The sequence below is a fragment of the Hyaena hyaena genome, unplaced genomic scaffold (assembly GCF_003009895.1).
Source record: "Hyaena hyaena isolate Hyena2069 unplaced genomic scaffold, ASM300989v1 scaffold_137, whole genome shotgun sequence".
NCBI lineage: Eukaryota > Metazoa > Chordata > Mammalia > Carnivora > Hyaenidae > Hyaena > Hyaena hyaena.
Genome location: NW_024080769.1, coordinates 2,083,377 through 2,095,905, shown reverse-complemented (window position 1 = coordinate 2,095,905; position 12,529 = coordinate 2,083,377). Strand labels below are relative to the sequence as shown.

General features: G+C 44.3%; 1 long non-coding RNA gene across 1 annotated transcript; it reads right to left on the bottom strand.

Moving 5' to 3' along the window:
- Positions 1-3,709: 3,709 nt before the first annotated feature.
- Positions 3,710-11,146, bottom strand: LOC120235778. The gene is made up of 3 exons (XR_005529497.1): positions 10,686-11,146; positions 5,679-5,942; positions 3,710-4,097 (listed from the first exon to the last, which is right to left on the bottom strand). It is a non-coding gene; the product is annotated as an uncharacterized LOC120235778 (long non-coding RNA).
- Between the last annotated feature and the right edge of the window lie 1,383 nt (positions 11,147-12,529).

Below are 12,529 nucleotides of genomic sequence, written 5' to 3'. Positions count from 1 at the left end.
CCTTGCTGGGAGAGGGAAACAGCAGAGATTTAGGAGATAATCAAATTAGAGTGCAGCCTCTTGGAGAGAGGTCTGATGGGATGCAAATTAAAAATGTGATAGCCATTTACGGAATGTTTACATTGAGCCAGGCACAGCTTCACAAGCATCATCTCCTTTAATCTCTAAGTAACACAAGGAAGTAGACTGAAGCTCTGAGAGGTTAAGTACTTGACTAAAATCACACAGCTTTCAAGCCAGACATTTGAATTTGCTGAATGTTTGCTGTAGACTTACAGAGAAGGTGGATATTACTACACTACAGAAAATACACATTTTGAGTCCAAGGAATGCCAAGATGTGTATGTGCTACATATTTCAAGTACATGACACCATCCATTTGGACCAAAAAGAACAGAGCAGACTGATACAGAGGGTAATGGGTGCTTGGGGCTCTGGAAAACCCAATTTGGGGGACCTCAGAATTTATGTAGGTGAGTTATGTTTTTTTTTTTAAAGAGAGAGAGAGAGCACAGTGGAAGGTGGGGGGGTCGGCAGAAAGAGAGAGGGAGACAGAAAATCTGAGGCAGGCTCCGGACTCTGAGTTGTCAGCACAGAGCCCGATGTGGGGCTAGGACCCATGAACCTGAAGATCTTGACCTGAGCCAAAGTCTGGCGCTTAACCAACTGAGCCAGCCAGGCGCTGCAGTGAATTCTGTCTTTCGGTAATCCAACTGAGCAAAGCTGTACACTAGGTTATTTATTTGGTGTATCTTCAAATAATAGCTCATGTTTGCCTGATTTATGAGACAAAGAAAAGCCCGAAAAGCCCAGGGTCTGACTTCACTAGGGAACTTTGACATCAGTCAGGATTTTGTGTCCCAGAACCACCATTCTCTACCCATGACTATGGAGGTCACATTAAGTGGTCAGAACTGTACAGAACAAAGGTGCTACACATTAAAGCAAAATGAGCTGAGGTCCAGGGGAAAAAATGGCTCCAGTCTCTCATTCATACTCAGCTGAATAACTTGTCGTATCACTGAAAAGAACAAACTAAATGGTACTTGGCCCAGGGGTTCGTTTGGAGCCAGCCTGTGTTCCATAAGGGCCTGCTCTGCCTAGAACAGTGAGTAGTTCCCCAGCTATAGCCCTTAGCACCTCACCTTCACAACACTGGCCACATAACACATACACTTGTGCTTAATGTCTTTAAATCAGTTTACTATCTAAAAATGGGTAAACGGGCGCCTGGGTGGCTCAATTGGATGAGTGTCCGACTGTTGATGTCAGCTCAGGTTCCTAAGTTCAGGCCTTGCCTTGGGCTCTGCTCTGGCAGTGTGGAGCCTGCTTGGGATTCTTGCTCCCTCTCTCTATCTTTTCCCTGTGCGTGCATGTACACACACACAAACTCTTTTTTTAAAATTTTTGAATACTTCTTAATTTTTGAGAGACAGTGTGAGCGGAGAGGGAGAGAGAGAGAGAGAGAGAGCATCTGAAGCAGGCTCCAGGCCCTGAGCTGTCAGCACAGAGCCTGACGTGGGGCTCAAACCCACAAACCGCGAGATCTTGACCTGAGCTGAAGTCAGATGTTCAACCAACTGCGCCACCCAGGTGGCCCATCTCTCTCTTTCAAAATAAATAAACTTAAAAGAGGAACATCATAGCATTACCTTAAATCACTTCCCACTTTAACAAAGTATAAAATACATACACCGTGAAAACAGTATAATGTTATAATCTCACTGAGTACTAGTATGTGCAGAAAACTGAGACTGAGGACTTTGTAAGAATCTGATTAGCAAGTGTTAGAGAAATGATACAGAGTAACACTAACAGCATTTTTCTTTTATACAATCAGCAAAGTCCAAAAAAGAACAGAAGAGGGAAGATCCACTTTCTCTCTCCATAATTCTATGTTATTTAAGGTAGAATCTATGTACCCTCTAAAATCATCCAGTAAGTGCCCACAGTAAAATCATCCAGTAAGTCCCTACCTAATACAGAGAAGCTCGGGAGCAGGAAGGTGTCCAGCAATTTCCAAAAGAGGAGGCTCTCATTAGGAACCCTGAGTGTCACTCTGTCATCGATCAATTAACAGATGTGTGTTTAATGCCTACTGCTGGTTAGGTCCTGTGCCAGGCACAGGAGATACCAAAGTGATCCAGACTGACCAAGCCCTGCCTTCCAGAAGCTTACAGCCCAGTAGTGTGGTAGCGAAAGTCAAAAGCGAGGTGCTATAGCTGAGGCAGACGGGTGTTAAGCAGCTCGGTGACTGGGTAGAGAGCAAGTAGGGCAGGGCTGCTGGGGCCAGCGTTCAGGGAACTCTTCTCAGAAGGTGACATTTGAGTCAAGACCTGAATGATGAAAAGGGGCCAGCCATGAGGACAGGGAGACTGATCCCATTTCCAGAGAGGCTTTGGGTGAGGGGTAGACAGAAGGCAGGGAGGAGGGAGAAGTGGTGGGGAGATGAAGTCACAGAGGCAGGTGGGACTCCGAAGCCTGTTGGCCATAGCGGGGAGTTTCGACTTGACCCCGCACTGCAGATGGAGGTTTTCAAAGTTATAAGCTAACCAAATTTGAGCTTGAAAGAGCTCACACTGGCCATTCAGTGGGGAACTGAAGCAGACAGTGATGGGTTAGGAGGTCAGGGAGCAGGGCTTACTGTTCTCCAAAGGGGGAGGAGGTAACAAGAATTATACATGTGGTCAAGGGGCACCTGAGTGGCTTGGTCGGTTAAGGGTCTGACTTTCGCTTAGGTCATGGTCTAGCGGTTCGTGGGTTTGAGCCCCGCGTCGGGCTCTGTGCTGACTGCCAGCTCAGAGCCTGGAGCCTGTTTCAGTTTTTGTTTCTCTCTCTCTCTGACCCTTCCCTGCTCACGCTGTCTCTCTCTCTCTCTCTCTCTCTCTCTCCTAGAAATAAATAAAAATATATATATATAAAAAAGAATTATACACGTGGTCAATCTAGTGCCCTAGCAAAGACATTCCCCTTGAGGTTGGGGGAACTGAAAGAAAAGGGAACAGCCTGCTCCCCATGTAATTTGATAGGATGGAAGGCAGAGGCCCTGCACCATTGAAGCCATCATGAGGACCAGAGCGCCTCACTGCCCACTCAGATTCACCCTTTAGGAGAGGAATGCTTCAGCCAGTTGTGGTAGGAGGCAGACTCTGACTTGAGAGGGTGACAAAGTCATGTATTAATGGGTGTCACCTGAGCCAGGATGCAGAAACTGCAGTCACAGAAGACCCTACAGCTCAGAGGAGCCAGACCTCTTCTCCACTCCCACAAGGTCGCTAGCACCCAGCTCTGGGTGAGAGGAAGCATGTCAGAGAGGTTAAGGTCGTGTTTTCTGGAGCTGGATGGCTTGGGTCCATATCCATACTCAGCTACCCGCTGGCTCTGTGGCTTATGTGAGTTATGTCACCTCCAGATGGTTCAGTTTCCCCCTCTATAAAATGTGGCTAATAATAGTACCTACTACCTCCCAAGGTGGTTATAGTTAAGTGAGATAATCCACGTAAGGTAAATCCTCAAAAGTCTTGTTTTATTAGTGCTTAACTTCTTGTTGGAAGATCACCTTTCCCTTAACTGACCTACTTATATCATAAATAAGTGGGCTTTGGGGCACTTGGGTGTTGCTTTCTCTAAGCCTGTTGCTTTCTTTAACCCTCGGACCAAGGAATGATAAGCAAGAAAGACACAGACAGACACAGAGTTTGGTGCAGAATTCTCTGCCCAGTCTCACTGGGCTCTTTATTTATTGTCTCAAATTGTCTTTCCTCCCGTCCTCCCGTTTTCTGTTCCCAGGGGCCTGTTGCCAAGTTTGCGCCGCATTCGCAAGTGACCTTCTGTTTGGAAACAGTCTTGTGTGTGCACGTAGTCTGTCTTGACCTTGTGTTTGCTACTTGGTCAGCACCCTGGCTAGTTTGCAAGCTTAGGATGTTCGGCTCAGAATGTATCTTGCGATTAGGGATGGTCAGCCTGGGACAGGCTCTTCATTGTCAGCCTGGGACAGGCCCTTCATTTCCCCCTTTTTATTTCTTTAAGATGAAAGAGTGCATAAACACTTTGTTGCTTTTTCATTGCTTGGAGTTTCTGTCTCCAGCAGCAGAAGACTGCATAAACCAAAAACAAACAGAACATTAGTCCTACAAGGTTAATAATTGATGCAGTTAAAGCTCCATGGAGGGTACCAATGGGGTTAAAATTTTGTATATTTTCTGCTATTTCTCTAAAGAAAGATTCACCTGATAATAAGGGTAAATTCTTTGAGAATGTTTCAGTGATTTGAGCACTTAAGTGCTGTATATCGACTGATGTATTTTTGTGATTCCAAAGGTTACGCTTAATTTGATCCCAGGTAACTGCTGTTTCATTGTACTCTATTGATGTCACACACATCTGAGTAGAATTCCAATCACAGCGAAGGATGGCCTTGGTAGAGAGAATTTTAATTTGATCTCCCAGCCATGATACTGTTTGTCTTAGATCTAAGATCTCACCTTCTAATCTAGAATCTATTTCATGTTGTTGTTGCCACAGAAGGTGGGAACTAGTATGTCGTTCATGAACGAAGGCAGCAGTTTGAGCTCCTTGTAGTGCCAGCCTGGCTACAGCCGCAGTGGTGGCAGTGGCTATGATCCCCAAGATAGCTGCTATGATAGCCCACACAACCCTTTTGACTCGTTGAGTCATATCTTTAAGGAATGATATATACAGTTATATCCTGCGTGACTCACTCCAAGGTCTAGTCAAATTTACTGGAGTCCACAAATCTGCATGATTGCGAAGAAGATACAAGCGATAGGTTGAGAAATTTATATTAAAAGAAGAGTTTAGACAAGTGTAAAACTTACAATCTTCTGTACAATTGACCAAACCATTTTCTGGGGCCCAGGTGATCCTTCCCACTAACATAAGATGAGGATAATGAACACATGCTTGAACACATCGAGAGTTGTTAGGGTTAAATTTAACATGGATAAATCCATTGTTAGACATATTCAAAGACATACTGCCAACCCAAGTACGAATTGGTTCCAAAGAGGCCATAAGTTTCCAAATATGTCCTTGCATCTGGGTTGATCCCATAGGATGCAGAATAGGGGGGATTAGGCCAGCTTCATGCCAAATCACTGGTTCATTTGCAGAGCTGTCAAGGGTGCGGTTATGATAATGCTGTCTAAGGAGAATATGAGAATTTTGTTTGGAAGTCCCAATGGGGGCTCCAATATGATCTTTGTAGTACTGTTGACCAACAATTTAGGAGTTTTGCCTCTGCAATGAGTCCATGAAAGGTGAGACAGGTCAGGATCAATATTGGGCATTGGACAAAGAGATAGAAGTGTAGGTGGGGTTTCACTGACAGTTATATTGTGGGAAAGGATCTTAAACCCTTTAACAGCCAAAAGAAATGTGGTTGTTGCAAAATGAGAATGATTATAAGTGAGACCCAAGGCCTCATAGGAAGGCTGGAGGCAGGGGGGCATTCCTATACAAACAGGTAATCCTGAGCCCCCTGTGGTCAGATTTTTGCTTTCCTCTCCCAGGTGTTGTGGCAGGGAAGAATCATAAGGCCCAGGCATCCATTGAGTTTCATTAGTATACACAATGACCTCAGCTTCACCCCAGGATATGGCTTGGAGAAGAGGGGGATTAGGGACATAGGCCCAATAAGTGTAATTGGCGGTCGTTACCTGGCAAGATATCACGGCCAGCATTGCCAAAAATAAAGTGGAAGGGGTAAGTTTCTGGCCTGAATGTTGGACAATCCGTTCAGCTTCTTGTGTCATCTTTTTCAGCTGTCCTAAGGTGGGTGGTGTTGTCATCTGTGTCCCGGTTGTGAAGCTCCGGCTCTGGTGATCCAACTGATGGAACTCCTTCACCATCTCATTGAAGCGTTGTCTCTTTGCCATGCCTTGGCTTTATCCAGCGGGATGGCACCCAACACTTTTCAGTATCTGTGGAGACATAAGCATATCCTCGGCCCCATTGCAGGACATGAGCAGGTATCCATGTACCGTTCAACTCTTTAGTGAATATAGGTTGTGGTATCTCTACAGGGGGAGGAGACCAAAAAAAATGTTTCTCTGCCACGGAAACATCTTGAGTAGACCACAAATTTTAAAAATTAAAGGTGTATAATAATTTATAAAGTTGTTCTCTTGGTGAAGTCCCATAATCTCCTCCCTTTGGTTTTTGTAATTGAAGTTTCAGAGTACGGTTGGCACGTTCCACAATAGCCTGACCTTGACTATTAAAAGGGATGCCAGTAATGTGTTTAATGTGATAAATCTCAAAAAAGGGCATGAGCTTTTTGGAAGCATACGCAGGAGCATTATCAATTTTGATAGAAGATGGGACTCCCATGACAGCGAAACAGGCCAGAAGATGATGATTGACGGCATCCGCCTTTTCAGATGCCAGGGGCGTAGGCCACTGAAAATGGGAAAAGGTATTAGTACAATGATGCACATGTTGTAGCTTTCCAAAGGAAGGGACAATGCTTACATCCATTTGCCAAAGTTCATTAGGTTGTGTCCCATGGGGATTAACCCCTTTTTGAAATGGGACAGAAGCAAATTGTTGACAAGTGTCACATTCTAAAACAATGTGGTGGGTTTGTTCCTTGGAAAGAGAATACCGTGTTTGAAGACCTTTAGCATTTATGTGATGCAATGGATGTTCGAACTGGGCATCCAATATCGTGGCTATCAAAAGGGAATCAATGGTAGCGTTACCTTTAGTCAAAGGGCCAGGAAGTTTGGAATGGGATCTGATGTGTGTGATGAATATAGGGTAATGTCTGTTCTGGAGGGCAGATTGTATTTGGAGGAACAAAGAATCCAAGGAGGAAGCAGATAAAGGGGAAACATATACTTCTAGGCGACAGACAGCAGCGACAGCATACTGGGAGTGTCCAAGAAATTTTGTAATACTAAAAGAATTGCAAACAATTCACCTTGTTGTACAGACGGAAAAGAATGGGTTTCGATCTTGTGGTCAGATTCAGACCAATAACCTGCCTTTCCATTACCAGAAGCATCAGTGAATATGGTAGGGCCTTGGACGGGAGAGTCTTGAACGACCCTCTGACGGATCACAGGAGTGCGCTTAAGAAAATCAAATAGTCTGTGAGAAGGGTAATGATTATCAATGTCTCCCAGAAAATCAGAACAAGCTATCTGCCATAAGTCATTAAATTGTAAGAGTGATGATATTTCCTGTTTGGTGTAAGGCACTATGAACTAGGTAGGGTCCCATCCTATAAGTTGTCAAACTCTCAAACGCCCTTTTATCAATAGGGAGGCCACCTTGTTACGATAGGAAATAAGGTGTTTAGTTTGTTTATTGGATAGAAAAAGCCATTCCACCAGACAAGTTTGTTATACTATGACAGCTGAAGGAGAATGAGGAGTGTCAAAAATGAGGAGTATTTGCAGCAATGTTCCGGGTTTAATGCAATTTAAAAAGGATTCCTCAATTCTTTGAGCTACAAAGGAGAGTTCATTAGCTGCCTCAGGAGATAAGATCCGAGGGCTCTCCAAGGCAGGATTGCCTTCTAGAAGGTGAAACAGATGTGTCAGGGCAGATGTAGGGATACGCAAGATGGGTCATAATCAGTTAATGTCTTCTAATAATTTTTGAAAATCATTTAGGGTTTTAAGTTTGTCAGTACAAATGGCAATTTTTTGAGGCCTTATAGTTGTTTCTGACAAGGTGTAACCCAAATATTGGAAAGGAGATAAAATTTGTACCTTTTCGGGAGCCAATTGTAGTCCATAAGCTTTTAGACTTTGAAGAAGAGTTCCAAAACTATTATTTAATTCTAATTGAGTCTCAGTACCCAGAAGTATATCATCCATATAATGGTAGATCAACATTGAAGGGTATTGTGTTCTCACAGGCTGTAGGGCTCTATCAACAAATTCCTGACATAAGGTAGGACTATTTAACATGCCCTGTGGAAGGACTTTCCATTGATACCTCTGTGTTGGCTTTCCGTAATTATACTCTGGGATTGTGAAGACAAAAAGAACCTTGTCTTTGTCTTGCAAGGGGATCGTAAAAAAGCAATCTTTTAAATCAATGATTGTTATATTCCAATGTTGTGGTATCAGGGAAGGGTTAGGGAGCCCTGGTTGGAGGGATCCCAAAAGTTCAAGTTGTTTGTTCACTTCTCTAAGATCTATCAATAGTCTCCATTTACCACTTTTTAATGACAAAAACAAGGGAATTCCCAGGGGAGACAGATGGTTCAATATGACCTGCTAAAAGTTGTTCTTGTACTAAGTCCTTGAGAACCTGTAATTTCTCCTGTGTTAATGGCCACTGCGCCACCCATACAGGCTCTGTAGTCTTCCACTGGAGAGGAAGTGCTTGTGGTGGCATAGCATGAGAAGCAGTGGCCGTAAGTTTAAAAAAAGGCTTGGAAGATGAAGCTGAAGGCAAAGGGTTATAACCCATTTGCATCATTATATTTTTTGCTTGAGACGACAAGGCGGGAATATGAAGGAAAGCTCCATATTGTTTTAAAAGATCATGTCCCCAAAGATTCATGGCAATATCAACAATATAAACTTGTACTGTGGCTTGTTATCCTTTGGGACCAACACATATAAGCGGGTATGAACTTTGATAAACTTCTTGGGCTTTGCCCAAGGCAGACAAATTAACAGAGACTTTATGTTGGGCCCAATCAGAAGGCCACTGAGACCTGGCTATGATGGAAATGTCAGCCCCTTGTCTATGAGTCCTGCAAAGGATTGGTTATTAATCATTAGTGTCAAAGAAGGACATTGGTCCCCAATTCATGTTTCCCAAAAAACTTGCTTTCCCGTACTACCAAAACCTCCCTTCCTTTTCATGTTTTGAGAACGAAAGAAAAGGCATGGGAGGAGCAAAAGTTGAGCTATCCTTTCTCCTGCATTAAGATTAACAGCTTGGTTTTCTGAAGCAGGGATTGGATTGCCATTTTTATCTCTAATAGATCTGCACTCATTAGTCCAATGTCTGCCTTTACCACAGCGCTTACAAGAGACCTAATGGTTGGGAGGTTTTGGGAACATTATGTCCTTTACAGTATTCCCTAGTCCTGTTGACTTTCCTTTTCTATAATCTTTCTGCAAATGTCCAGGTTTGCTGCACTTATAACATTTTTGTTGACTTCCTGTAAAACCTTCATGAATTGCCACGGCTAACAATTCTGCTTGGAAAACATGTCCTCCAATACCTGCACAAGCATGAATGTATTCATCTAAATCCCCACCTTGAGCCTTAATTGGTCTGAGAACCTTTTGACAAACAGGATTAGCATTTTCAAAAGTAAGAACCTGTGAAAGAGTAGTAGCGGCAGCAGAATCCCCTGCACCTCACAAAACTGCAACCTTGAGTTGAGAAACAAAATCAGTATAAGGTTCAGTAGGGCCCTGAATAGTTTTGGCAAATGAAGGAGCAGTTTTTCCCAAGACTTTTATCTTCATCCAGGCCTTCACCACAATGACCTTTAATTGGGTTAATGCCAAATCAGACAACCCAGCTTGGCCTTGGAGAGTAGCATACCCTCCTGAACCTGTAAGTTCTTCCTCAGTGGGACCAGGGGGATTCTGAGTGGCATTCCTCCTGGATTGATCACGAGCCGCCTCTAACCACCATCCTTTAAACTGTAAATATTGAGGTCCCTCCAATACTGTCTTGCATAAGTGTTCCCAGTCAGTAGGAATAAGATTATTCTTCCCTGCAATGGCCCCTTTCAACCTAATGACAAAAGGTGATTGCGGGCCATAGTTTTAGATGGCTTGTTTAAGCTCTTTTAGAATTTTGAAAGGCAAATGGGTATAAGTAACATTAAGACCGCCTTGTGGATATTTGGCATTGGGAGGAAATCTTTCCCGTGTTAGGGAATAAGCATGAAAACTTTGTAAAGGTTGTGGGCAGTCATCAAAATCAGGCAGAAGGGGGATATCATCCCCTTCATCATCATATGGAGCTGGCAGAGTAAAAGTTTTTTGAGGGGGGGGGTCCCCTCCCTGGGGAAGCCGCAATAGGGTATACCTGAGGGTTAGGCTGGGTCCGCGGTGGGGTCGTGGGAGGAGGAATAACTTCAGAAGACGAATTTAGCGTATTAAGTCTTTTGGATAATGTCTCCACTAATGAAGTTAAATGCTGCATTTGAGTTTGTAGCTGTTAAACCTGGGTTTCACATCCAGTGGTAAGACTAGATGGATCAGTGCTAGAAAAGGAACTATTTGTATCAGAATGAAAAGAAGGGTTAACAGTAGATAGGGGAAGAGCCAGAGCAGGAGCCGGAGGCTCTGGAGCAGCAGGAAGGGGAGGCAGTTCACATTCGGGAGGAGGCGGCAGTAAAAGTTCATCATCTTTCTCCGCATCAGACTCAAACAGCCGTAGTGCTTGACTAATGGCCCCACATAGGGACCATAATTGCATACTGAGGGTCTCACCATGTTGGTGGGCCCTACGGAGTTCAGCTACCACCTTTTTCCAAGCTTGGGCATCTAATGGTAACTCCCTCTGAAATTGAAACCAGTAGCAATATTTGCGAACACGCGAAAACAATTCAGTGAGAAGGCGCTCCTTGATTCTAACTCCGGTAGAAAGTAAAAGACCCTGAAGCAAATGGCGATATTCTGTTTCACAAGACAGGGAGTTCCCCATAATAGCTAATTCCCAGAGGTCTCGCTTACCGTGAGCAGATGTACCCCTCTGGTTCCTTGACGAGGAAGGAAAATGCTTTGTGCCCCATGTTGGGCGCCAGTTGTTGCTTTCTGTAAGCCTGTTGCTTTCTTTAACCCTCGGACCAAGGAATGATAAGCAAGAAAGACACAGACAGTCACAGAGTTTGATGCAGAATTCTCTGCCCAGTCTCACTGGGCTCTTTATTTATTGTCTCAAATTGTCTTTCCTCCCGTCCTCCCGTTTTCTGTTCCCAGGGGCCTGTTGCCAAGTTCCCGCTCTGCATTTGCAAGTGACCTTCTGTTTGGAAACAGTCTTGTGTGTGCACGTAGTCTGTCTTGACCTTGTGTTTGCTACTTGGTCAGCACCCTGGCTCGTTTGCAAGCTCGCGATGTTTCAGCTCAGAATGTATCTACGGACGGTCAGCCTGGGACAGGCCTTTCACTTGGGTGGCTTAGTCGACTAAGCACCGGACTTCAGCTCAAGTCATGATCTTGCAGTTCATGAGTTCGAGCCCAGTGTTGGGCTCTGTGCTTTCAGCTTGGAGCCTCCAGCCTGCTTCTGTGGTTCACTCGCTCTCCACCCCTCCCCCACTCACATTCTGTCTGTCTGTCTCTCTCTCAAAAACAAACAAACAAACAAATAAATAAATCAACTTCTAATTAGGTGAGCCCAAGATAGTCTCTTTCCTGCAGACAAAAGTGCTTGCCCAGGTCATGTACAGCCAGAAGTGATGGGCCATGATTTTTAATCCAGGCCCTCCCAAGTTCCTAATATTTAGCCTAGGAGACATTGCCTGCTCTGTATCTTAAAGGGTCTCGTTTTGCTCCTGGTTTTCAGCTGGTGAGCTGAGTGGGTGACTTGGTTCACTTCTACATTGCCCCCCTCCCCATGCTGGGAAGAGTTCCAGCCCTGGATGGCAGTGGGGGCTGGTAGGGAGGAGGATAGCGTCTGGAAACTCTCCTGGGGCCTGACGGCGGGGGCCCATTCTCAGATGCTAAGACCAAGATCTGTCCTAAAGCTCATACAGCTTTCATCCTGGGTCAGGACTGGGGATTGCTGGGCCAGGCAAAGCACCTCTAATTTCTTTGGTTCCTCTTTTTAAGTGTTGACTGCGCTCTTTTATATCCTCTTCTCCAAATCAAAAACTTTTGAGAGCAGAGTGTGGTTCAGTCTTCTGCTGTTAAAGAGAGGGAGTGAGGCTCTGATTCCCAAGCCAGACAGAGATCCAGCAAAAAAAGAGAACTACAGGCCAACATCCTTGATGAATACAGATGCAAAAATCCTCAACAAGATACTTGCAAATTGAATCCAGCAGCACATAAAAAGAATCATCCACCAAGATCAAGTGGGATTCATTCCTGGGCTACAGGGCTGGTTCAACATTCACAAATCAATCAATGTTATACATCACATCAATAAAAGAAAAGATAAAAACCATATGATCCTGTCAATAGATGCAGAAAAAGCATCTGACAAAATACAGCATCCTTCTTAATAAAGACTCTAGAGAAAGTCAGGATAGAAGGAACCTACTTAAACATCATAAAAGCCATCTATGAGAAGCCTTCAGCTAACATTATCCTCAATGGGGAAAAACTGAGAGCTTTCCCCCTGAGATCAGGAACACGACAGGGATGTCTACTCTCACCACTGTTGTTTAACATAGTGCTGGAAGTCCTAGCATCAGCCATCAGACAACAAAAGGAAATCAAAGGCATCAGAATTGGCAAAGAAGAAGTCAAACTTTCACTCTTCGCAGATGACATGATACTCTACATAGAAAACCCGACAGACTCCACCAGAAGCCTACTAGAACTGATCCAAGAATTCAGCCGAGTTGCAGGGTACAAAA